The 24,055-nt window shown below is 41.1% G+C and overlaps 1 long non-coding RNA gene across 1 annotated transcript in view; it reads right to left on the bottom strand.

The window, feature by feature from the left end:
• The window catches only part of LOC107179777, a 39,718-nt gene extending 18,055 nt beyond the window's left edge, over positions 1-21,663 (bottom strand). The window contains exons 1-3 of the long non-coding RNA XR_006210696.1: positions 21,066-21,663; positions 17,623-17,740; positions 10,556-10,772 (exon numbers count right to left, since the gene is read on the bottom strand). This is a non-coding gene — a long non-coding RNA (uncharacterized LOC107179777). The remainder of the gene's footprint in view (positions 1-10,555; positions 10,773-17,622; positions 17,741-21,065) is intronic.
• Between the last annotated feature and the right edge of the window lie 2,392 nt (positions 21,664-24,055).

The following is a 24,055-nucleotide window of genomic DNA, read 5'->3' on the forward strand; positions in this document are numbered from 1 at the left end:
GCAACAGAATATACTTTCTTCTCGAGTGCACATGGAACATTCTCCAAGATAGATCACATACTGGGTCACAAAACAGCCCTTCATAAGTTTACAAGAATTGAAATTATACCATGCATACTTTCAGACCACAATGCTATGAAGCTTGAAATCAACCACAGGAAAAAGTCTGGAAAACCTCCAAAAGCATGGAGGTTAAAGAACACCCTACTAAAGAATGAGTGGGTCAACCAGGCAATTAGAGAAGAAATTAAAAAATATATGGAAACAAACGAAAATGAAAATACAACAATCCAGACGCTTTGGGATGCAGCGAAGGCAGTCCTGAGAGGAAAATACATTGCAATCCAGGCCTATCTCAAGAAACAAGAAAAATCCCAAATACAAAATCTAACAGCACACCTAAAGGAAATAGAAGCAGAACAGCAAAGACACCCCAAACCCAGCAGAAGAAGAGAAATAATAAAGATCAGAGCAGAAATAAACAATATAGAATCTAAAAAAACGGTAGAGCAGATCAATGAAACCAAGAGTTGGTTTTTTGAAAAAATAAAATTGACAAACCTCTAGCCAAGCTTCTCAAAAAGAAAAGGGAGATGACCCAAATAGATAAAATCAGGAATGAAAATGGAATTATTACAACCAATCCCTCAGAGATACAAACAATTATCAGGGAATACTATGAAAAATTATATGCCAACAAATTGGACAACCTGGAAGAAATGGACAAATTCCTAAACACCCACACTCTTCCAAAACTCAATCAGGAGGAAACAGAAAGCTTGAACAGACCCATAACCAGCGAAGAAATTGAATCGGTTATCAAAAATCTCCCAACAAATAAGAGTCCAGGACCAGATGACTTCCCAGGGGAGTTCTAGCAGACGTTTAAAGCAGAGATAATACCTATCCTTCTCAAGCTATTCCAAGAAATAGAAAGGGAAGGAAAACTTCCAGACTCATTCTATGAAGCCAGTATAACTTTGATTCCTAAACCAGACAGAGACCCAGTAAAAAAAGAGAACTACAGGCCAATATCCCTGATGAATATGGATGCAAAAATTATCAATAAGATACTAGCAAATCGAATTCAACAGCATATAAAAAGAATTATTCACCATGATCAAGTGGGATTCATTCCTGGGATGCAGGACTGGTTCAACATTCACAAATCAGTCAACGTGATACATCACATTAATAAAAAAAAAAAAAGAGAAGAACCATATGATCCTGTCAATCGATGCAGAAAAGGCCTTTGACAAAATTCAGCACCCTTTCTTAATAAAAACCTTGAGAAAGTCGGGATAGAAGGAACATACTTACACATCATAAAAGCCATTTATGAAAAGCCCACAGCTAACATCATCCTCAATGGGGAAAAACTGAGAGCTTTTCCCTGAGATCAGGAACACGACAGGGATGCCTACTCTCACCGCTGTTGTTTAACATAGTGTTGGAAGTTCTAGCATCAGCAATCAGACAACAAAAGGAAATCAAAGGCATCCAAATTGGCAAAGATGAAGTCAAGCTTTCGCTTTTTGCAGATGACATAATATTATACATGGAAAATCCGACAGACTCCACCAAAAGTCTGCTAGAACTGATACATGAATTCAGCAAAGTTGCAGGATACAAAATCAACGTACAGAAATCAGTTGCGTTCTTATACACTGACAATGAAGCAACAGAAAGACAAATAAAGAAACTGATCCCATTCACAATTGCACCAAGAAGCATAAAATACCTAGGAATAAATCTAACCAAAGATGTAAAAGATCTGTAGGCTGAAAACTATAGAAAGCTTATGAAGGTAAATGAAGAAGATATAAAGAAATGGAAAGACATTCCCTTCTCATGGATTGGAAGAATAAATATTGTCAAAATGTCAATACTACCCAAAGCTATCTACACATTCAATGCAATCCCAATCAAAATTGCACCAGCATTCTTCTCGAAACTAGAACAAACAATCCTAAAATTCATATGGAACCACAAAAGGCCCTGAATAGCCAAAGTAATTTTGAAGAAGAAGACCAAAGCAGGAGGCATCACAATCCCAGACTTTAGCCTCTACTACAAAGCTGTAATCATCAAGACAGCATGGTATTGGCACAAAAACAGACACATAGACCAATGGAATAGAATAGAAACCCCAGAACTAGACCCACAAACGTATGGCCAACTAATCTTTGACAAAGCAGGAAAGAACATCCAATGGAAAAAAGACAGTCTCTTTAACAAATGGTGCTGGGAGAACTGGACAGCAACATGCAGAAGGTTGAAACTAGACCACTTTCTTACACCATTCACAAAAATAAATTCAAAATGGATAAAGGACCTGAATGTGAGACAGGAAACCATCAAAACCCTAGAGAGAAAGCAGGAAAAGACCTCTCTGACCTCAGCCGTAGCAATCTCTTACTTGACACATCCCCAAAGGCAAGGGAATTAAAAGCAAAAATGAATTACTGGGACCTTATGAAGATAAAAAGCTTCTGCACAGCAAAGGAAACAACCAACAAAACTAAAAGGCAACCAACGGAATGGGAAAAGATATTTGCAAATGACATATTGGACAAAGGGCTAGTATCCAAAATCTATAAAGAGCTCACCAAACTCCACACCCGAAAAACAAATAACCCAGTGAAGAAATGGGCAGAAAACATGAATAGACACTTCTCTAAAGAAGACATCTGGATGGCCAACAGGCACATGAAAAGATGTTCAACGTCGCTCCTTATCAGGGAAATACAAATCAAAACCACACTCAGATACCACCTCACACCAGTCAGAGTGGCCAAAATGAACAAATCAGGAGACCATAGATGCTGGAGAGGATGTGGAGAAACGGGAACCCTCTTGCACTGTTGGTGGGAATGCAAATTGGTGCAGCCTCTCTGGAAAGCAGTGTGGAGGTTCCTCAGAAAATTAAAAATAGACCTACCCTATAACCCAGCAATAGCACTGCTAGGAATTTACCCAAGGGATACAGGAGTACTGATGCATAGGGGCACTTGTACCCCAATGTTTATAGCAGCACTCTCAACAATAGCCAAATTATGGAAAGAGCCTTAATGTCCATCAACTGATGAATAAAGAATTTGTGGTTTATATACACAATGGAGTACTACGTGGCAATGAGAAAGAATGAAATATGGCCCTTTGTAGCAACGTGGATGGAACTGGAGAGTGTGATGCTAAGTGAAATAAGCCATACAGAGAAAGACAGATACCATATGGTTTCACTCTTATGTGGATCCTGAGAAACTTAACAGAAACCCATGGGGGAGGGGAAGGAAAAAAAAAAGAGGTTAGAGTGGGAGAGAGCCAAAGCATAAGAGACTGTTAAAAACTGAGAACAAACTGAGGGTAGATGGGGGGTGGGAGGGAGGGGAGGGTGGGTGATGGGTATTGAGGAGGGAACCTTTTGGGATGAGCAGTGGGTGTTGTATGGAAACCAATTTGACAATAAACTTCATATATTGAAAAAGAAAATGTCAATACTACCCAAAGCAATCGACAAATTCAATGCAATTCCTATCAAAATAACACCAGCATTTTTCACAGAGCTAGAAACAACAATCCTAAAATTGTATGGAACCAGAAAAGACCCCAAAGAGCCAAAGTCATGTTGAAAAAGAAAAACAAAGATGGAGACATTACAATTCTGGACTTTATGGTGCATTAGAAAGCCGCAATCATCAAGACAGTATGGTACGGGCACAAAAACAGACACATAGATCAAAGGACCAGAATAGGGAACCCAGAAATGGAGCCTCAAACATATGGCTGAATAATCTTTCACAAAGCAGGAAAGAATATCCAAAGGAAAAAGAAAAGTCTCTTCAGCAAATGGTACTGGGAAAACTGAACAGTGAGAAGTATGAACCTGGACTATGTTCTTAAACTTCTCTCTCTCTCTCTCTCTCTCTCTCTCTCTCTCACACACACACACACACACACACACACACACACACACACCTCAAAATGGATGAAAGATCTAAATGTAAGCCAAGAAACCATCAAAATCCTAGAGGAGAAAACAGGCAACCTACCTCTTTGATCCTGACCGCAACAACTTCTTGTTTGTCATGTCTCCAGAAGCAAGGGCAATAAAAACCAAAATAAACTATTGGGACATCAAGATAAAAAGCTTCTGCACAGCACAGGACACAATCAGCAAAACTAAAAGGCAAGTGAATGGAATGGGAGAAGATATTTGCAGGTGACATATCAGATAAAGGGTTAGTATCCAAAATCTATAAAAAATTATCACACTCAACACCCAAAAACCAAATAATCTAGTGAAGAAATGGGCAAAAGACATGAAGAGACACTTTAACAAACATGACATCCAGATTGGTCACACTTGAAAAGATGCTTAACCTCATTCCTCATAAGTGAAATACACATCAAAACCATAATGAGATATCCCCTCACGCCTATCAGAATGGCTAAAATTAACATCTCAGGAAACGACAGATGTTGGCAAGGATGCAAAGGCAAAGGTTTTGCAATGCTGGTGGGAATGCAAAATGGTGTAGCCACTCTGGAAAATAGTATGGAGATTCGTTACAAAAACCAAAAATAGAACTGAACTAGGACCCAGAAATTGCACTACTAGGTATTTACACAAAGGATACACTAACGCTGACTCGAAGTGGCACATGCACTCCAATGTTTATAGCAGCATTATCAACAATAGCTACATTATGCAAAGAGGCCAAATGACCATTGACAGATGAATGGATAAAGAAGATGTGGTATATTCATACAATGGAATATTACTCGGCGATCAAAAGGAGTGAAATGTTGCTATTTGCAACAACGTGGAGTGAACTGGACTTTATTATGATAAGCAAAATATGTCAGAGAAAGACACACATCATATTAAATTCCACAGATGAGAGAATTCATAACACTGAAGAACGTAGTGAAAGGAAAGCAAAAATAAGATACAAACAGAGATGGAGTCAAACGATAAGACACCATAAATAGAGGGAAGAAGCTCAGAGTTCCTGGAGGGTTACTGAATAGGGGTATGGGTTAAATGGGTGATGGGCATTATGGACAGAACTTGGGATGAGTACTGGATATATTTTGTAATTGATGGATCACTAAATTCTAATCCTTAAACTGTATTCCACTATTAGGTAACTAACTTGGGCTTAAATTTTAAAAAAGAAGAAATATTAAAAATAAGTAAAGAAATGTACTACCAGTCAAAAGAAAAGAATATTTAAATCAGACTCTTTGAGTGGAAATGAAAGACCAAAATTGTTACAGACAAGAAAGGATCAGAGAAAACATCAAGATACAATGGCAAAACAACTAGTAGGGCACTAAATATATACCTATCAATAATTACTCTGAATGTAAATCGACTAAATGCTCCAATCAAAAGACATTGGATAGGGGGTCAGAATGGACAAAAAAAAAAAGAAAAGAAAAGAAAAGAGACAAACAAACAAAAAAAAACAAGGCCTATCTAGGTGCTGCCTACAAAGCCTTATTTGGACTTAAGTCACCTGCAGATTTAAATTGAGAGAATGAAAAAATATTTATCATGCCAATAATATCAAAAGAAACCCAGTAGCAATACTTATATCGGGCAAAAAAACTTTAAAACCGAGACTGCAGTTTGGTACCCTTTAGGCCAATACCTAGTAGTAAAATTGCATGCACCCAATATTTATAGCAGCTTTATCAACAGTAGCCAAATTATGGAGAAAGCCCAAGTATCCAACAAGTGATGAAGGTATAAAGAAGTTGTGGGGTCTGTGTATGTGTGTGTCTGTGTATTCATGTATATGCATGTGTGTATATGTATGTATGTGTGTACATACACACATACATACATATGTATATACAATCAAATATGTCTCAGCTTCAAAAAGAATGAAATCCTGCCATTTGCAACGATGTGGATGGAGCTAGAATGTGTTATGCTAAATGAAATTTGTCAATCAGAGAAAGACAAATATATGATTTCACTCATGTGGAATTTAAGAAACAAAACAGATGAAAACATGGGAAGGGGGCAGGAAAAGAGAAGAGTGGTAACAAACCACATGTGTCTCTTAATGATAGAGAAAAAAAAGTGAAGGTTCATGGAGGGAGATGGGTCGGCTCTGGGCTAGATGGGGGACCTGTATTCAGAATAGCACTTGTTGTGATGAGCACTGGATGTTGTATGTAAGGGATGAATCACTGAATTCTACTCCCGAATCCGAGAATGCACTGTATGTCAACTAAGACTTAAATTTAAAAAATAAATAAAGCTGTAACAAGAGATGAAGATGAACACTATCTCATATTAAGGGGACAACCAAAAAAGAAGATCCAATGATTGTAAATTTTGATGCCCCCAACATGCAACCACCAAGTATATAAAACATTGAACAACAACCATAAAGGAACTCATTTATAATAATATAACAATAGTAGAGGACTTTAACACATCACTCACATCAATGGACAGAACCTGTAAACAGAAAATCAACAAGGAAACAATGGCTTTGAATGACACACTGGACCAGATGGGTTTAACAGATATATTCAGAACACTCCATGTTAAAATGACAGAGTACACATTCTTTTTAAGTGCACATGGGGCATTCTCCAGAATTGATCACATTCTAGGTCACAAATCAGGCCTCAACAGGTACCCAAAGACAGAGATCAGACCACGCATTTTTTCTGACCACAAAGCTAGGAAACTTGAAGTTAACCATGCACACGCGCGCACACACACACACACACACACACACACACACACACACACACAGGGGGAAAGGCCACAAATAAAGGGAGGTTAAATAACATGCTACCAAATGAATGGGTCAAACAGGAAATCAATGAGAAAATACACTGAAACAAATGAAAATGAAAATACACTGGTAAAAATATTTGGAATGCGGCAGAAGCAGTCTATGATGGAAGTATATAGCAGTACAAGCCTACCATAAAGAGCAAGAAAAATCCCAAACAATCCTAACTTATAACTAAAGGAATGAGAAGAACAGCCAAGGAAGGAAATAATAGAGATTAAGGCAGAAATAAGGGATATACAAACCAAAAAGACACTAGACCAAATCAATGAAACCAGGGGCTGGTTCCTTGAAAACAGTAATCAACATGAAAACCTCCTAGGCATACTTTTCACAAAGAAGAAGGAAAGGACTCAAGTAAATAAAATCACAAATAACACAGGAGAAATAACAGTCAACACCACAAAAATACAGTTAGAAGATAATATTATGAAAAACTATATGCAACAAATTGGACACTCTGAGAAAAATGGACAAATTCCTAGAAACACACAAACTACCAAAACTGAAATGGGAGGATACATAAAATCTGAAAACAGAAAGAAATTAAATCAGTAATAAAAAAATCCCCCCAACACAAGAGTTCAGTGTCAGATGGCTTCAGTAATGAATTCTACCATCCATTTAAGGAAGAGATAATATGTATTCTTCTTGAATTATTACAAAAAATAAAAAAAGAAGGAAAACTTACAAATTCATCTTATGAGGCCATCATTACCCTGATACCAAAACCAGATAAAGCCTCCACTAAACAGGAAAACTGCCAGGGCGCCTGTGTGGCTCGGTCGGCTTAGTGTCCAACTCTTAATTTCGGATTAGGACATTATCTTACAGCGCATGGGTTCGAGTCCCACGTTGGACCCTGTGCTGACAGTGTGGAGCATGGCCAGGATTCTCTCTCTCCCTGTCTCTCTGCCCCTCCCTCACTTTTATGTACTCTATGTCTCTAAGTAAATATTTTAAATATGTTTAAAAAATTTTAAATAAAACTACAGACCAATACGGCGATGAGTATGTATGCATAAATTCACATCAAAATACCTTCAAATTAAAGTCAACAATACATTAATATAATCATTTACCATAATCAAGTGGGATATATTTCTGGGCTGCAAGCATGGTTCCACATTCACAGATCAATCAACATGATGCACCACAGTAATAGAAGAAAGGATAAGAACAATATGATGCTTTCAAGACATGCAGGAAAACGATTTGACAAAATGTCACATCCATTCACGATAAAACCCCCTAGCAAGTAGATTGGGACTCAACCTACCTGCACATAATAAAGGTCATCTATGAAAAACCCACAGCTCATCTCATCCTCAATGGGGAAAAATTGAAAGTTGTTCCTCCAACGTCAGGGACAAGACAGGGATGTTCCCTCTCACCATTTATTCCACATAGTACTAGAAGTCCTAGCCACAGCAATCAGACAACAAAAAGAAATAAGAGGCATTCAAATTGGCAAGGAAGAAATAGAACTTTCGCTATTTGGAACTGACATGATACTTTCTATAAAAAACATGAAAGACTCCCCTCAAAATTGTTAGAATTGCTATATGAATTCGACAAATCAAAATATACAGAAATCAATGTACATAAATCTATTGCATTTCTGTAGATGAATAATGAATTAACAGAAAGAGAAAGTAAGGGATCAATCCCATTGACAGGTGCACCAAATACCCCAAAATACCTGGAATAAACCTAACTAAAGAGGTAAAAGATCTGTACTCTAAAGGCTATGAAACACTGATGAAAGAAATGGAAGAGGACACAAAGTAAAGGAAACACATTTCATGTTCATGGATATGAAGAACAAAATACTGTTAAAAGGTCTACACTCCACAAAACAATCTACACATATAATGAAATCCCTACCACACAAACAAAACATTTGTCACAGAACTAGAATAATCCCAAAATTTGTATGGAATGACAAAGACCCCAAACAGCCAAAAGAAATTGAAGACCAAAACTAAAGCTGGAGTCATCACACTTCTAGACCTTAGGTTATATTACAAAGCTGTACTGAACAGAACAGTATGGTACTGGCAACCAACAACAACAACAACAACAAAAACACAGACGCAGAGATCAATAGAACGGAAACCCAGACATGAACTCACACGTATATGGTCAATTAATTCTCAACAAAGCAGGAAAGGATATCCAATGGGGAAAAAAAGATACTCTTGGGACACATGTGTGGCTCCAAAGCGTGTGATTGTGGATTCAGCTCAGATCATGATCTCAGGGCAGTGCAGAGCATGCTTGGGATTCTCCCTCTCCATTTCTCTCTGCCCCTCTTCTGCATGCTCTCTCTCTCTTTCAAAAATAAATACATAAACTTTAAAAAAGTATCCTCAACATATGGTTTTGGAAAAACTAGACAGCAACCTGGAAAACAAAACAAAAACAACAATGGACCACTTTCTTACAACATACACAAAAATAAATCCAACACGGATAAAGACCTATGTGTGAAACCTGAAACCATAATAATCCCAGAGGATACCTAACACAGGCAGTATCTTATTTGACATTGGCTGTACAAACATCTTTGTAGATATATCTCCTGAGGTAAGGGAAACACAAGCAAAAATAATGGGACTTCATAAAAATAAAAAGCTTCTGTCACCAAGGAAATAATCAACAAAACTAAAACACCTACAGAATAATATTTGTAAACGACATCTGATAAAGGGTTACCGTCCAAAATATATAAAGGTATACACCCAAAAAATGAGAAATCCAATTAAAAATGGGCAGATGACATGAATGGAAATTTTCCCAAGGAAGACATAAACATAGCCAAGAGACACATGAAAAGAAGCTCAGCATTATTCATCTTCAGGGAAATACAATTCAAAAGTACAATGAGATAACACGGCACATCTGTCAGAATGACTAAAATCAATGAATGATGAAACAGCAGGTGTTGACAAGGCTGTGGGGAAAGAGAAACCTTCTTGCATTGTGGGAAGGAATGAAAACTGGTGCAGCCACTCTGGAAAACATCATGGAGATTCGTCAAAAAAAAATGGAAATAGAACTATGTTACGATCCAGCAATTTCACTATGAGGTATTTACAGAAAGAATACAAAAATAATTCTTCAAAGGGATACATGCACCATGATGTTTACAGCAGCATTTTCTACACCAAATTACGGAAACTGACCAAGCATCCATCAACTGATGAATAAAACTGAGATGTAGTATATGGAATGTAATATTATTTAGCCGTAAAAACATGAAATCTTGTCATTTTCCACGAGGTGGATGGAGCGAGAGAATGTTATGCTGGGTGAAATAAGCCTATCAGAGAAACACAAATACCAGATGATTTCACTAACACATGGAAATAAAACAAAACAAAGGCGGGGGGAGGGGAGACAGTGACAAACAGACTCTTAACTAGAAAACAAACTGAGGGGTTCCACAGTGAGGTGGGGGAATGGATGAAACAGCTGCTGGGGATTAAGAAGTGCACCTGGGATGAGCACCAGGTGACGCGTGGACGTGTTGCTCTATATTGTACTCCTGAAACTAATATTACACTGTATGTTTACTAAGTGCAATTTAAAGTAAAAGATAACATAAGGTTAAGACACCTACCTACCAGGTTTTCTGTAGTTTTCAATCACTTCATTAGGTTGGAAAAATAACCATAAATTTTTTAAAAAGCATGTATGATGTGGGGGACAGTTTGTGCCCTTACCTCGGTCTCTGGTTCCAGCAGGACTCGGAAAGTGGGTCCCAGCTCATTCTTCTAGAAGGTCCTGAGACAAACATTTCGTGTATTCATGTCCTAATGGAATGCAGCTCCCGTTCTTCTGAATTTGTCAGGGTTTCTTCCTGGAAACAAGCCTGAATCTTGAACAAACCATCGACTGCATCTATGAGGTGATGTCGTGGGACCCCGCAATCCACGAGTCCTTTAATAAAATACGTCCGGTGGGGCGCCTGGGTGGCTCAGTCGGTTGAGCGTCCGACTTCGGCTCAGGTCACGATCTCACGGTTCGTGAGTTCGAGCCCCGCGTCAGGCTCTGGGCTGATGGCTCAGAGCCTGGAGCCTGCTTCCGATTCTGTGTCTCCCTCTCTCTCTGCCCCTCCCCCATTCATGCTCTGTCTCTCTCTGTCTCAAAAATAAATAAACATTAAAAAATAAAATAAAATAAAATAAAATAAAATAAAATAAAATAAAATAAAATACGTCCGGTAAGTGGAGGAATGAAACACGGGAACAGCCCAGAAAATGCAAGGGCCTGTGCTGCTTAGCAACCAGCTTGCCCAGGGAAACCACCCAGCGCCCCCTCCTCAGCACTCAGTACAAAAAGGCAGCTTCTCTCTGGCGACTCAGGAGATGCCAAGTTGTTGCAAAGCTCCCAAGGTCTCCCCTGGGGCGGGCGGCAGAACCCGCTGGAAACGCAGCTCTGCTCTCTGTCCTGAGACAGCGGCAGAGGCCCTGAGTCCTCTGGGAGCAACAGCAGCCCTTCCTGCTCTGAAGTACCCTGGGTCAGAAAAGCCGATGGTGCGCCCTCTGCTGGCCATCACTGCCTAGGCAGAGGAACCCGCCCCTCCGGGTCTGTGGTGCTTGAGCTCTCTCTGCTGGCTACCATGGGAATTCCTGCAATGTTGAAGGCCCTGGTCGCTCAGCTGAGGGACTGAAGGTGCTCTGGGCAACTCAGCCTGTTCTCCACAATGGGAAGGGTCTTAGTGACAGGGCCTGGGACACAAAGAAACCTTTTCCTTCTCCTTTTTTTTTTGAGTGAAGAATGAAACAGAATTTATTAACATAATGACATCATTTGTAATGTTTTAAGCAATGTCCACAGAAAAATAGACCGCCAATTTACACATGCTGAGCAAGTAATTGTGTTTGCCACCAGACTATTTAGGTTAGATAAAGAATTGACACCTTAGAGAGAGATAACCGCTTCCAGCTATGGAATGAGTGAGTCCTAGGGATACAAGGGACAGCCAATGGAATAGAGTCAATCCTGTAATAATATTGTTGCATGCTTTCACAGGATAGCTACACTTGTGCTGAAGTACAACATAATTTATAGACATATGGAATGACTAAAATGTATGCCTAAAACTAATACAACAAATGTGTGAAGAATATTTCAATTAAAAGTCGACACCCTTTACGCTATCTTTAATTTCTGTTTTTTTGCCAATGAACTATCATTCCTGGGGCGCTTGGGTGGCTTAGTCAGTTAGGCGTCCGACTTCCCCTCAGGTCATGATCTTGCAGTCCATGAGATTGAGCCCTGAGTCAGGTTCTGTCCTGACAGCTCAGAGCCTGGAGCTTGCCCCAGATTCGGTGTCTCCTTCTCTCTCCCCCCTTCCTCCCTCAGGCTGTCTCCAAAAAAGAAAAACAGAAACATTATAAATTTAAAAAATCATTCCTAATTTAGAATCTGTGAAACTCCATTTATACCAGATTCTCTAATATCACATCTTGATGTTGAGAGCTTATCTAAATAGTCACTAATAATATCTTTGATGACACATATGTGACAGGGTCAGAATGCAACTTACAGGGAGCTACACATCTGTTATGAATTTACTGTATGTATACTTGGCTAATATTTCCAATGAAATGTGCTTTAGGGATATAGATGTATGAAATAATGTCCATCAGTCATATATGTCCAATTCCTATAGGACCGTTATGCCTTCAATTACTAATTGTCATCTCTTCAAAATTAAAAGACAGCTGGGACAAGAAAATGTCTTTGAATTTGATGTAAGAGAAGAATATGGTGTTTTAAAGGGTTCACCTACCATCTGGCATCCTCAGTTTGGCAGTGGACAGGAGGATAGAAACCCACGATCTTGATGCACACCGCTAGTTCCAGAGGGAGAATATGGACCTTCTTGTCAAATACTTTTTATCAATATCAGCAGTTCAACTCTGCCAGGTACAGACTGCCGGACCTGGGGGCAACACAATGCCTGATGCCTGGGTTCAGAACATGAGGAAGACCAGCTGGTAGGGAGTGCTGGGGAAATCCAACAGGGCCTGGGGCAGTGAGGGAGATGGGTCCGGGTCCCCTCCCCACAGGGTAGGCTCTGGCGTTTACCTGCCAATGAGCAGCACACTCTCCCTCAAGACATCCCTCTCTATGACAGAACATGAGGCTGTGCCCCCACAATTCCAGGAGAAATGAGGGATACCCATCTTTTCAAATGCAATAGCCTCTGCAAAGCTTGGCCCCAGGGATGTTGGAGTCTTGGAGTCACGGAAAACTGATGCCCATGATACCTACCATTTCTGCCCCAGCACTCAGAGACACTTCATACATCCCCTCTCCCCTGGCCCATCTCACCCCATCCACATTCCTGGACCAGGTCTCTACTTTCCCCCTTGTACTTCCTCTTTGTCTCTGTTTCTCTCTAACCACATCTCTATTTCTTCCTTTCACTCTCTAGGACTTGCCCAATTCCCCTATCACAAATTCAGTGTCTCTCTCCCTGCCTGTCCCTTTCTCCACCTCTCCCCAGGCTTCAGGATATCTGCTCTGTGCATGCAGCCCTGTCCAGGAGCACAGGGCATTCCTGTCTCTCCCTCTCTCATGTTTTGTTTTGTCCCAGGCCCTGATCACAATGAAGGAGAATCCCCTGTACAGCAGCTGCTCATGTTGACATTTGCTAGAGCAATGCTGGCAGCATGTGGATAGCCAGACATTTACCCTTGGTGGCCCAGCCATGACCCAAAAGCTCTTGGAGGGCTGGCTGCTTCCCTAAGCTGGGAGGAAAAAGGGGCTCACAGGGTTCAGTGTCCCTGGGACAAAGTGGATTGGCTTGGCCGATGAGAAGGAGCCATATGCTTACACACAACTCTCCTGGGTGGTGTCCAAGGAACCTATCTCAGACCATGGAGCTCTGCCCTCCCCATCCCTCAATAAGGCAACAGGGGAAGTTTTGTGAGACATCATGTGACTCACCACAAAAGCTGTGCCATTTACCCCCTTGGAGGCCACCTGGATTGGTGCTATTGGGGGCAGCTGGTAAGGTGCACAAGGGCACAAGAACTGAGTTAATGCAAGGCCTCCTTACTGGTCTCCTGAATCCATTCCTCACCATCGGAAGAGACCCTTTCCTGGAGACAGATACCTGCCCTCCTCATCAGCACAAACCCCATCAACTAGCACGCACGCCGTGTGCTCATGAGTATCTATCTACAGATATAACAACCACCACCAGATCTCCCTAAAGGATGTATCCAACTCCTCAGATGGAACCATAGGTCCCTTCCAGGCATTACAACCCCAAAGAATGATCTGTCTTCTTCCACCAATCGTGTACATACTATGTGTTGGCTAACTGCATATACAGGAACCCCAAAGTGTACACTTGATGGGGAATGAGTGTTGATTTTCCTGGAAGCAGACGCTGACACAGAAACACAACTGTGACAAGTGTATTAGGGGACATTAGGAAGGACAAAGAGGAGTGGACAGGGTGGGCAGGGAAAGCATTCAGACCAAGGGGCAGATTAGACACCATCTCTAAATATATAATAACCATAGCTGGTTTGTAATGGTTCAGTGTCCTCTTCAAATTTCAAACGGATTGCCCTCTACGTCAAAGTGATTTTGAGTTATTGCAAAGGGATCTTCTGTTCTCCTCTATGCATTTTGTCTTCTACAATACATCTGTGGCCTTGGATGAGCACATATTTGTGTGGCTGCATTTGTGTGTCTACCCCAGATCTTAGATGTAGATGCCTGAATATACACATTATCATACTTATCTTTTCCTTCTTTGTAAAGTAGGACCTGAATTTCAATAGAAAAAACACAGGTGTCTTTGTTGTATCTTTTGAAAGAGAAATTGCCAATCTCCCAACCTCAGGCATTATACCCTTAGTTTCATGAAACTGAATGAACATCTGTTGATGATCTTCTGTGTGCAGATACATTCATTTCCACCCTGAGAAGGGTGAATGCCCACTCATCCCATACATTTTACAAATTCCTTATGTGCTTAACCACCTCTTCATCGCACTGACCTCAGAGACCAACATTGTTCCTGCTTCTCAGATTACAATGCTGAGGCTCTGAGATGGCCCCACTGAGAGATGGCATTAGGGCTGAGACAGCAGGATCTCAGGCAGTGCCTCTAGAAATTGTGAGGGAAGTTTCAGAGATACAAATCTTCATGCAGGGTCATGACAGTAGGTTCAGGGGTGTGGTAACAAGATTCCAGCAGGGGCGTTTCCTGGTCAACCCTGAATTCCTGCTAAGAGTCTGATTCAGGCTGAAGGCCAAGGTAGCCACACAGCTAATCTACAACCCTTCATCACATTTAGTCTCACAGAGGCACACAAACTTAGGCAGACAAGCATCCCATAAGAACCAAGTTAAACCACAATTCTCCAGGGCATTCTTTCACAAGGATCCAGAACCTTCAGGAGAACCTCCAAGGGAAACAACAGTCTTTATTTAGATAATGAACTAGGTGCACTTTGGCCACAATGACATTTCAGAGAGGATACCTGCATGAACTATCCTTGAACCCATACAGCAGCTCTGGGTGGATGTTACTCGTCGCTCACTCTCCCTGCCCAGGTTGTGGACCCTGCCACAAATGGCCTCCAATTCCATCTCACTGAGTCCAACACCGTCCCCTCTGCACCATCTCAGCTCTCCCTTCTCATGAACAGTCTCCAATTCATTCCCATGAGATTCATGTCTCCGTCTCTTGTACTTGAGGACCCATTATTGGAGCTGCCATTATTGTAGACCAGAAGTTCCATGTAATTTAACGCATGTGACTCTCTCCCCATTAGGACAGTTGAAGCCCCTGATGGAAAAGGGTTTGCCTCATCTCTCACAGAGCCAGGGATATGGACTGTGTACTGGGCACATCTGCAGAACTAATATGCCTGCTTTTCTATTAAAAGACTCTTTCCTTCTCCACAAAGTATATATGCAGCCCAGCTCAGTAATGGAAATGACACAGCCCAACATATGTATGTCCTGAGAAACTTGAGGAATCTTAACAGTGTCCTCATCCAGCAGCACCCTTGCATTACAAAGCATGTGAGGCCATCTCTACGTCTTCTCAAAGACTCAACAACACAAGAGCTGAACGTGCTGAACATGTCAACTCATACAGCTCAGTTCATCTCACAAATAGTCGAGGTGGAGGTGGTGGGTCCTGTCCCTGAGAACATCAAGGAGCTGGAGGCAGCCCATAGAGCCCATGAACAGTGATAAAGGGTATCTGTGGGGGATGGACCTGGGAAAGAAGGAGGTCCTCTTGCACCCATAGGGACCTACAGAAGTGACAGGTGTGTTGGTATGACAGACAGAAGCAGAACGCCCACAGGAGCTGAAACACAATGAAGCAGGTGTCAGCACCTGGCCCCTTGTTCATTCATGGGTTCTAGTAGAACAGAGCATCAGTGTCAGAAAACTCTACCCTTCCATGAGGTCCCACCTATAGCCTGAAAGTACCAGATGCCACAAGTAAAAACTACTGTCGCCACACATCACTGCCCATGTTTACAAATGCAGAAAGCCAAGGAGTCCTATTCTAGAAGATTGATGGCAGTAATGCCAGTCTAATAAAGGAACGTATTCCAGAGAGGCAGGCTTCTGTGTCCAGGACCCCTCTGGTGTCCTCTTCCACCAGATCTGAAGACTTTTTCTTTGCACATTGAGAACAGACAGAACATGAAGGAATGAAAGAAATGACCAGAACCACACAGAGATCCAGGGCCACCCCAAGGTCAAAGCTCTACCTGCCATCCCACGCCTGTCCTCACTCTGCTTCCCTCCCTGACAAAGACATCTTCTGTGCAAGGCCACAGGGACATCTGAGGAGATGGGGATTCCTGGAGTCCTGCATGGGGCCTGGAAATGTGTTTTCTGAGGAAACACATTACCTATGCATATTCATTGGTCTCAAGTATGTTTATCTTAATTCACAGGTAATTCAGCTTTTAAATACAATATGAGTTGCAGAGCTATTTTGTGCCATTGTAAAAGGGAGGTAGAAATTCTACATAAAAGAATGAGCAGAAACATGTCTCAATTTCAGGGGCAAAACTCCCATAAGGTATCATGAGACAAAGTACCAATTACAACTGCTCCCAGGACACAAGAGAACCTACTCATATAAACACAACTGAAGAACTCTGTGAGGTATTGGCCCTGCAGGTAATCACTGATTCTCTCCCTTCACTGCAGTTCCACGTACATTTTTTATTACACGTGCCACTTCTTAAAATTCAGAGTATTTCCACCTAGGGGACAACTGGAGAAATTCTCTATTGTACATTTACCAACACAGAAGGACCAGTAATGAATTCTGAAATTTTTCTAAGAACCCTCAGCACTGCACAAAGCACACAATATAATGTTGGAAAGAGTTTTTATCTATTCCAGTCATGAGGCTCATAGCAGACATTCTGAACAAATTCATGGCCTACACTGAAATAGGAAAAAGTGAAAATAATCAGGATAATCCCGTGTAAAGAAGGTGCGGAAGGAGTCAGACGCTCCAGAAGACTTGAGGGTGCAGTGAAGTGTCATCCTCCTCAAGTTATTTCCACAAACGCTAAGTGAGAGCCACGTGGTCTTCAGCCTCCATGTACTTGTGGCGTCCAGAGGCACTAGCTAACATGATGATGTTACATTGGAGAAGCCTGGAGGCTTGTGACCACGTAAATCAAACAGTAAAGACACCAGAGGACGAAGAAAACCAGACAAGGCCAGATAAAAGTTTCCAGAAAGCATTGCAACTGAAACGGGCAACAGAATTTACCTTGTCTTTCTCTGCATCCTTGGTAGAGACAAAACTGATATTTCCCATGGGAGCTGCATCACGTCTTAGGTCTCATAAAGGATGGAGGTGGATGGAGGTTGATTCTGACTTGCATAGACTGTGTGGAAGAAAAACAAGCCATTTGCAACATGTTTCATTATATTCAACTCATTCACACTCTCAGGTCCCTTACCAGGGACAGACCGTTTTTCATGTGCCTCGGGTGACCCTTGAGGACAAGAGGGAGATCTGATCCTGTCTCTTGAGGAAGGTTTACAGGGCCCTGGTTCAGGTGTTTTTATAACTAATCAAGCAGCTGTGAACAGCTCAGGTGTCAACTTGCTAGAAAGTATGTTAGGGGTGTGTTTCATCCCTCAGAGAGCCCAGCACATGGTCTCTGTACAAGCTACATACTAGGGAGTGTTATGTCTGTCAGCATGTGTAAGGCCTCTTTCCTTCTCAGAGACACGTGTTGCCCAGCTCACTAGGTGTAAATGACTGCCCATTTCATGCATTTCCTGAGAAATTGAAGCACATTACACTGTCCTCAGGCTGACCTGAAAGCCCTGTGGTGCCATCACTGCATCTTCTCCAAACACATAACAAGTAATAGGCAAAACATGTTTTATAAGTCAACTCATACTGATCATATCATCTTTCCACATGGTGGAGGAGGAAGATGAGGTCCCAGAGGACCCCAGTTTGGAGAAGGTGGGGGTGGTCCAAAGCCCATGGGTGGTGATAAATGTCAGCCTACGGGGTATGACATGGAGGGCACTTCTGGGAAAGGAGGAAATATCCTGGAAACCACGTGGACCTGCAGGACAGAAATTAAACTTTTGAGATGTGTTAGGGTAAAAGGTGAAAAATCCAACACCAACACCAACACTAACATACCTAAACCCAATGAAGCCGAATGGCACCTGTCTCCTTCCTCTCACCTGGTTTCAATAGGGCAGCATCAGTGCTTCTAAACTCCACCCTTCCCACTGGGTCCCACCTAGAATTTCTAAGAGTTGGAGGAGACAAAGCAGTGCATTGCTGGCAGCATGGTACTAGCTGTGCCTGCAAATGTAGGGAAGGAAGTAGCTAGTCTTAAAGGATCAGAGGGATAATTCCAGACTACTAAAGAAAGTCTGTTCCACACACACAGGCCTCTATGTCCAGGACTACTCTCCACCCAACCCTTCACCACCTCAACAGCTCCGTGTTGGCATAGTAAGAGCTGAAACGATGAGGAAGAATTTTGTTTCCATACTATTCATTTACATCTTTAATCCATTTCAAGTTAATTCTTGGAGTGGTATAACATAAGGTGCTAAGCTTTATTCTTATACATGTGAATATTCAATTTCCCCAGCCCCAGTTATTCAAGAGACTACCCTTCTCCGCTGTGTATTCTTGACTCCCTTGTCAAATACTAGTTTACTGTGCATGCAAGGGTTTAGTTTGGGCTCTCAGTTTCCGTTCCATTGTCTTGTGTGTGTGCTTATGCCAGTGACATACCTGATTTCTTTGTGTTAGAATGCAGCTTGAAATCAAGAAGTGTGGTGCCTCCTATTTTGTCCTTTCTTGCATTGGCTACTTGGGGTCTTTTTGTGGTTCCAAATACATTTTAGGATATGTTTTTCTAATTGCATAAAAATTGCATTGGAGTCTTGATAAAGATTGCACTGAATCTCTAGATGGCTTTGGGTAGTATGGACATTGTATCTATATTAATTCCTCCGAAAGATGGACGTGGGATGGCTTTTCACTGACTTGTGCGTTCTCCTGTTTATTTCATCCAAATTGAATTTCTCCCATTTCTGTACACGGGTGTTATAGTTTTTTGTAGAGAGATCTTTCACTTCCTTGGCTAAATTTATTCCTATACAGTTTATTGTTTTTGATGCTATTGTAAATGGATTGTTTTCTTTTCTTCTTAGATAATTTGGTTAGTGTATAGGAAAGCTACAGAATTTGACATGGTGACTTTCTAGTTTGGAACTTTAATGCATTTCTTGATTAGACATTAACAAGTTCTTTTACACTGAACTTTATTTCATTCTTTTACCTTATTAAAAAAAAGTCATGTTATTTGGGAATAGCTGATACAGTATGTTACATTAGTTTCAGATGAACAACATAGTGATTGGACAAGTGTATACATTCTGATACGCTAACACAGGTGCAGCTACAATCTGTCACCATGCATCACTATTCCAGTACCATTCTCAATGTTCCCTATGCTATATCTTCTATCTGTAATTTATTATTCCATAACCAGAAGCCTGCATCACCCAATCCCCTTCACATATCTAGGGCATCCTTGTCTTTTACCTGATCTTAGAGGAAAATCTTTCACAATTTCACTATTGAGTATGATGTTAGATATGTGCTTCACATACATGGCCTTTCTTATGTTGAGATATGTTCCCTCTACAGGGAATTTTTAAAGAGTTTTTTAGCACAAATAGATACCAAATTTTCTCAGAACTTTTTTTTCTGTGTCTATTGATATTGTCACAGGAGTTTTCTTTTTAATTTTTAAAACGTATGGGGCACCTGGGTGGTTCAGTTGGTTGAGCGTCCGACTTTGATTCACGTCATGATCTCACAGTCTATGGGTTCGAACCCCGTATCAGACTCTGTGCTGACAGCTCAGAGCCTGAAGCCTGCTTCGGATTCTGTGTCTCTCTCTCTGTCCTTCCCCTGATCATGCCCAATCTCTCTCTCTCCCTCTCTCTCTCTCTCTCTCTCTCTCTGTCAAAAATAAACATTAAGAAAAAATTTAAAAATGTATTTATTTTAGTTTAAATTTATTTATGTATTTCTTTAGTTATTTTTTCAAGTTTTTATTTAAATTCCAGTTGGTTAACATACAGTGTAATGTTAGTTTCAGGTATACAATGTAGTCATCCATCACTTACATACAACGCCCAGTGTTCCTCACTACTAGCGCCCTCCTTAGCCCATCACCCATTTAACCCATCCCCCTGCCCACCTCCTTTCTAGTAATCCTCCGTTTTCTATTTATAGTTAAGAGTCTGGTTTCTGGTTGGTTTTTCTTTCATTCAATTATGTGAGGGGTCATATTTATTGATTTGCATTTCTGAAACACCCTTCCTCTACAGGGAAAAAAAAACCCTAAATCACGGTCAATGATCCTTTTCATGTGATCCTGAATTTGGTTTGCCTGTATGTCACTGGGAATTATTCATCTATATTCATCACGGGAATACTGGCCTATAGTTTTCTGTTCAGGTAGTATCCTTTTCTGGCTTCCTACCAGGGTAATTCCAGTCTCATTAAATGAGTTTATGGTGTTCATTCCTTTTGAATCAGTGAGAGGACTGCTGTTATTTCTTCTACAAACGTTTGGTCACATTCACCAGTGAATCTACCTGGTCCTGGGCTTTTCTTCCCTGAGAGAATTTCGATTACTGATTCAATTTACTTACTTTGGTTATCTTCTTGTATTGATGCAGTCTTCCTTTAATGGGTCTGTGCAAACCTTCTATTTCTTCCTGATACAGTCTTGGTATATTGTGTGTTTCTAAGAACCTATCCATTTCTTCTGGATAGGCGGTTTGCTGGCATCTAATTTAGCCATGGTCGCCTCTTTGTCTCCTTTATGTTTCTTTGGTATCAGGTGTAATGTCTACACTTTTATTTATAATTATTTTGAGTTGGGTCCTCTCTCTGTCTTAGCATAGTCGATGTATAATCTTGAAAATTTTGTTTCACTCTTCAGAAAACCCACTTTTGGTCTTCTTCATATTTTCTATTGATCTCATGGTCTCAAATTCATTCGTTTCCACTCTCGTATGGATTAATTTCTCCCTTTTGAGAACATTGGACATTGGTAGATTGTTGTTTTTTTCTAGTTCTTTTAAGTTAAAGGTAGAGTGTTCATTTGAGTCCCAAATCTATCCTCCACGCATGCAAATCCAGTGACTCATTAGAGAAACTTCATAGGTCTCTCCTGTCCTATTTCTCATTCTCAGAACTCTGAGAAATGGAACCAGAAAATTTATTTGAAGACACAATAGATGAAAACTTCCTTAATGCAGGGAATGAAACAGACCCAGAAGCAGGAGGCACAAAGAACCCCCAAAATATTCAACAGAAGCAGATCCACATCAAGTCCTAGTAATTAAAATGCAAAATGTCGTGATAAAGAAAAAAATTTAACAGCAGGAAAACAAAAGATGACAATTACCTACAAGAGAAACCCCATAAGGTTATCACTGGATGTTTTTCAGAAGAAACTTTGAAACTGTAAGTGAGCAGCACGGTATGGTAAAGGTGCTGAATGGATAACATCTGCAGCCAAAGAGAGTCTATCCACAACACTATCATTCAGATGGAAGGAGAGATCAAGAGGTTCCAGAATAAATACTCAGCGAGTTCACAACCAACAAACCACCCCTGCAAGAAATGTTAAAGGGGACTCTTTAAGTGGAAAAGAAACACCTAAAGTGACAATATTAAAGTGCGAAATGCAAAAGCAATAAAAATGAGTATATCTGTAAAACATCAGCCAAAGTATTCGCGATATGAAAGGTTTTGAAATATGACACTACATATCTACAACACGGGGAGGAGAGGAGTAAAGAACTGGTTCAAACTTAAACAACTATCAACTTAATATAGACTTCTATATGCACAAGTGGTTAGGTACAATCCTAATAATAACCACAAATCAAACACCACCAATACATATGTAGGCTATAAAGACAAGCAATTTCAACTGTGGTACTAAAGAAACCCAGCAAACCATAAAAAAGAGAAAGAGAAGAAAGGATCAAAAAGATTCAGAAACAACCATCACCAAGTAATAAAAGGACAAGTACATGTCTATCAATTACTTTGAAAGGAAACAGAATAAATGCTCAAATCAAAGGCACTGGGTGACAGGGGCACCTGGATGGCTCAATCACTTGAGATTTTGACTCTTGATTTTGGCTCAGGCTATGATTCCAGGATCATCGGATTGAGCCCCAATTGGGCTCTGCACTGAGCATGGAACTTGCTTAAGATACATCCTCACTCTCATTCTCTCTCTTTCTCTCTATCTTCCCCCATTCCCCCCACCCTGCCCTCCCATCCCCGTGCTCTCTCTCCTCATAATAAAAGGCACTAGGTGAGAGAATGAATGAAATATAGGACCTATCTAACCTCTACCTACAAGAGAGTAATTATAGAACTAAAGTAACAAAAGAAAACAGCAGTAGTCATACCTATATCAGACAAATAGATTTAAAAATAAAACTCTAATAAGAGAGAAAGAAGGACACTATAATGACAAAAGGTATAATCCAACAAAAGATACAACAATTGTAAACATATATGTGCTCAACCTGAGACATCCAATACACAAAACAGTCAAAACCTAAAGTAAAGAATTGATACTCATACAATCATAGTAGGGCACTTAAAAACCACAAAGACATCAAGGGAGATATCATTCCATCAGAATATATACATTTGTATATTTTCTAATAACACCATGCAACATGGGTTCCAGAATCGGTGAAGAAATACTCGACATGGAACGTGGAATATCACCATGTCATTTCCAAAGCGCGACTGCACCTACACGAGATGATTTCTAAAGCACACCCTAAAGGTGGCACATACATTTGTCTAGCCTTGGAACACAGAGAATAATCCTGACGGGCACACACCCTTGTGTACTCCACTCAGGCCTTTGGGGAGACACCTATTCTGATCTGGGGTAAATGCCTGGAGCCCCAAGGGACCTAACCCTAAACATAATGGTAAACCTAACCAGAATCCTCACCCTACACCTAACCCTATATATCACACTAACTCTACAACAGATCCACATCGGAGCATGTGTCCTCATATCAGCCTTCCATGGAATTCAAAACACTGATGTCACTTCGACCCTGGCAATTTCTGAAGACCGAACCATAAACCTATGACACCACGTGCCTGGGGTTGAGAAGCAGTACAGGGTCACCCTACATGGAACCTGGAACCTCACCATGTCGTTTCCCAGGCATGGCTGCAGCTGCCAGAGAGGATTCCTGAGGTCTACCCGACCAGGGGCCCATAGAGCTGTGTGGCCTTGAAAGCCAAACTCTGATCCTGAACGGCACCCTCCTTTGTGCCCTCACTTCAGCCCTCTGGGAAGACCACTGCACTGCTGTGGGTTCAGCGCTTGGAGACTTCTGGGACCTAACCCTAACCCTGACCTACCCATAACCGGAACCCTCCACCGAACGCTAAGCTGCCTCCAACCATAACCCTACACTTGGGCGGCACCTTCTCATGGGCCCTCACTTCAGCCCTCGAGGGAGATCACAAGACTGTAGTCGCTTTTGCCCTGGCGACGTCCCTGGACCGAACCCTAACCCTAGCTAAGGCTCTCTTCCCACGGGGACCCAATACCAAAGTCTGACAACACCACGCGCCTGGGGTG

The sequence above is a fragment of the Panthera tigris genome, chromosome D4 (assembly GCF_018350195.1).
Source record: "Panthera tigris isolate Pti1 chromosome D4, P.tigris_Pti1_mat1.1, whole genome shotgun sequence".
In the NCBI taxonomy this organism is placed as follows: domain Eukaryota; kingdom Metazoa; phylum Chordata; class Mammalia; order Carnivora; family Felidae; genus Panthera; species Panthera tigris.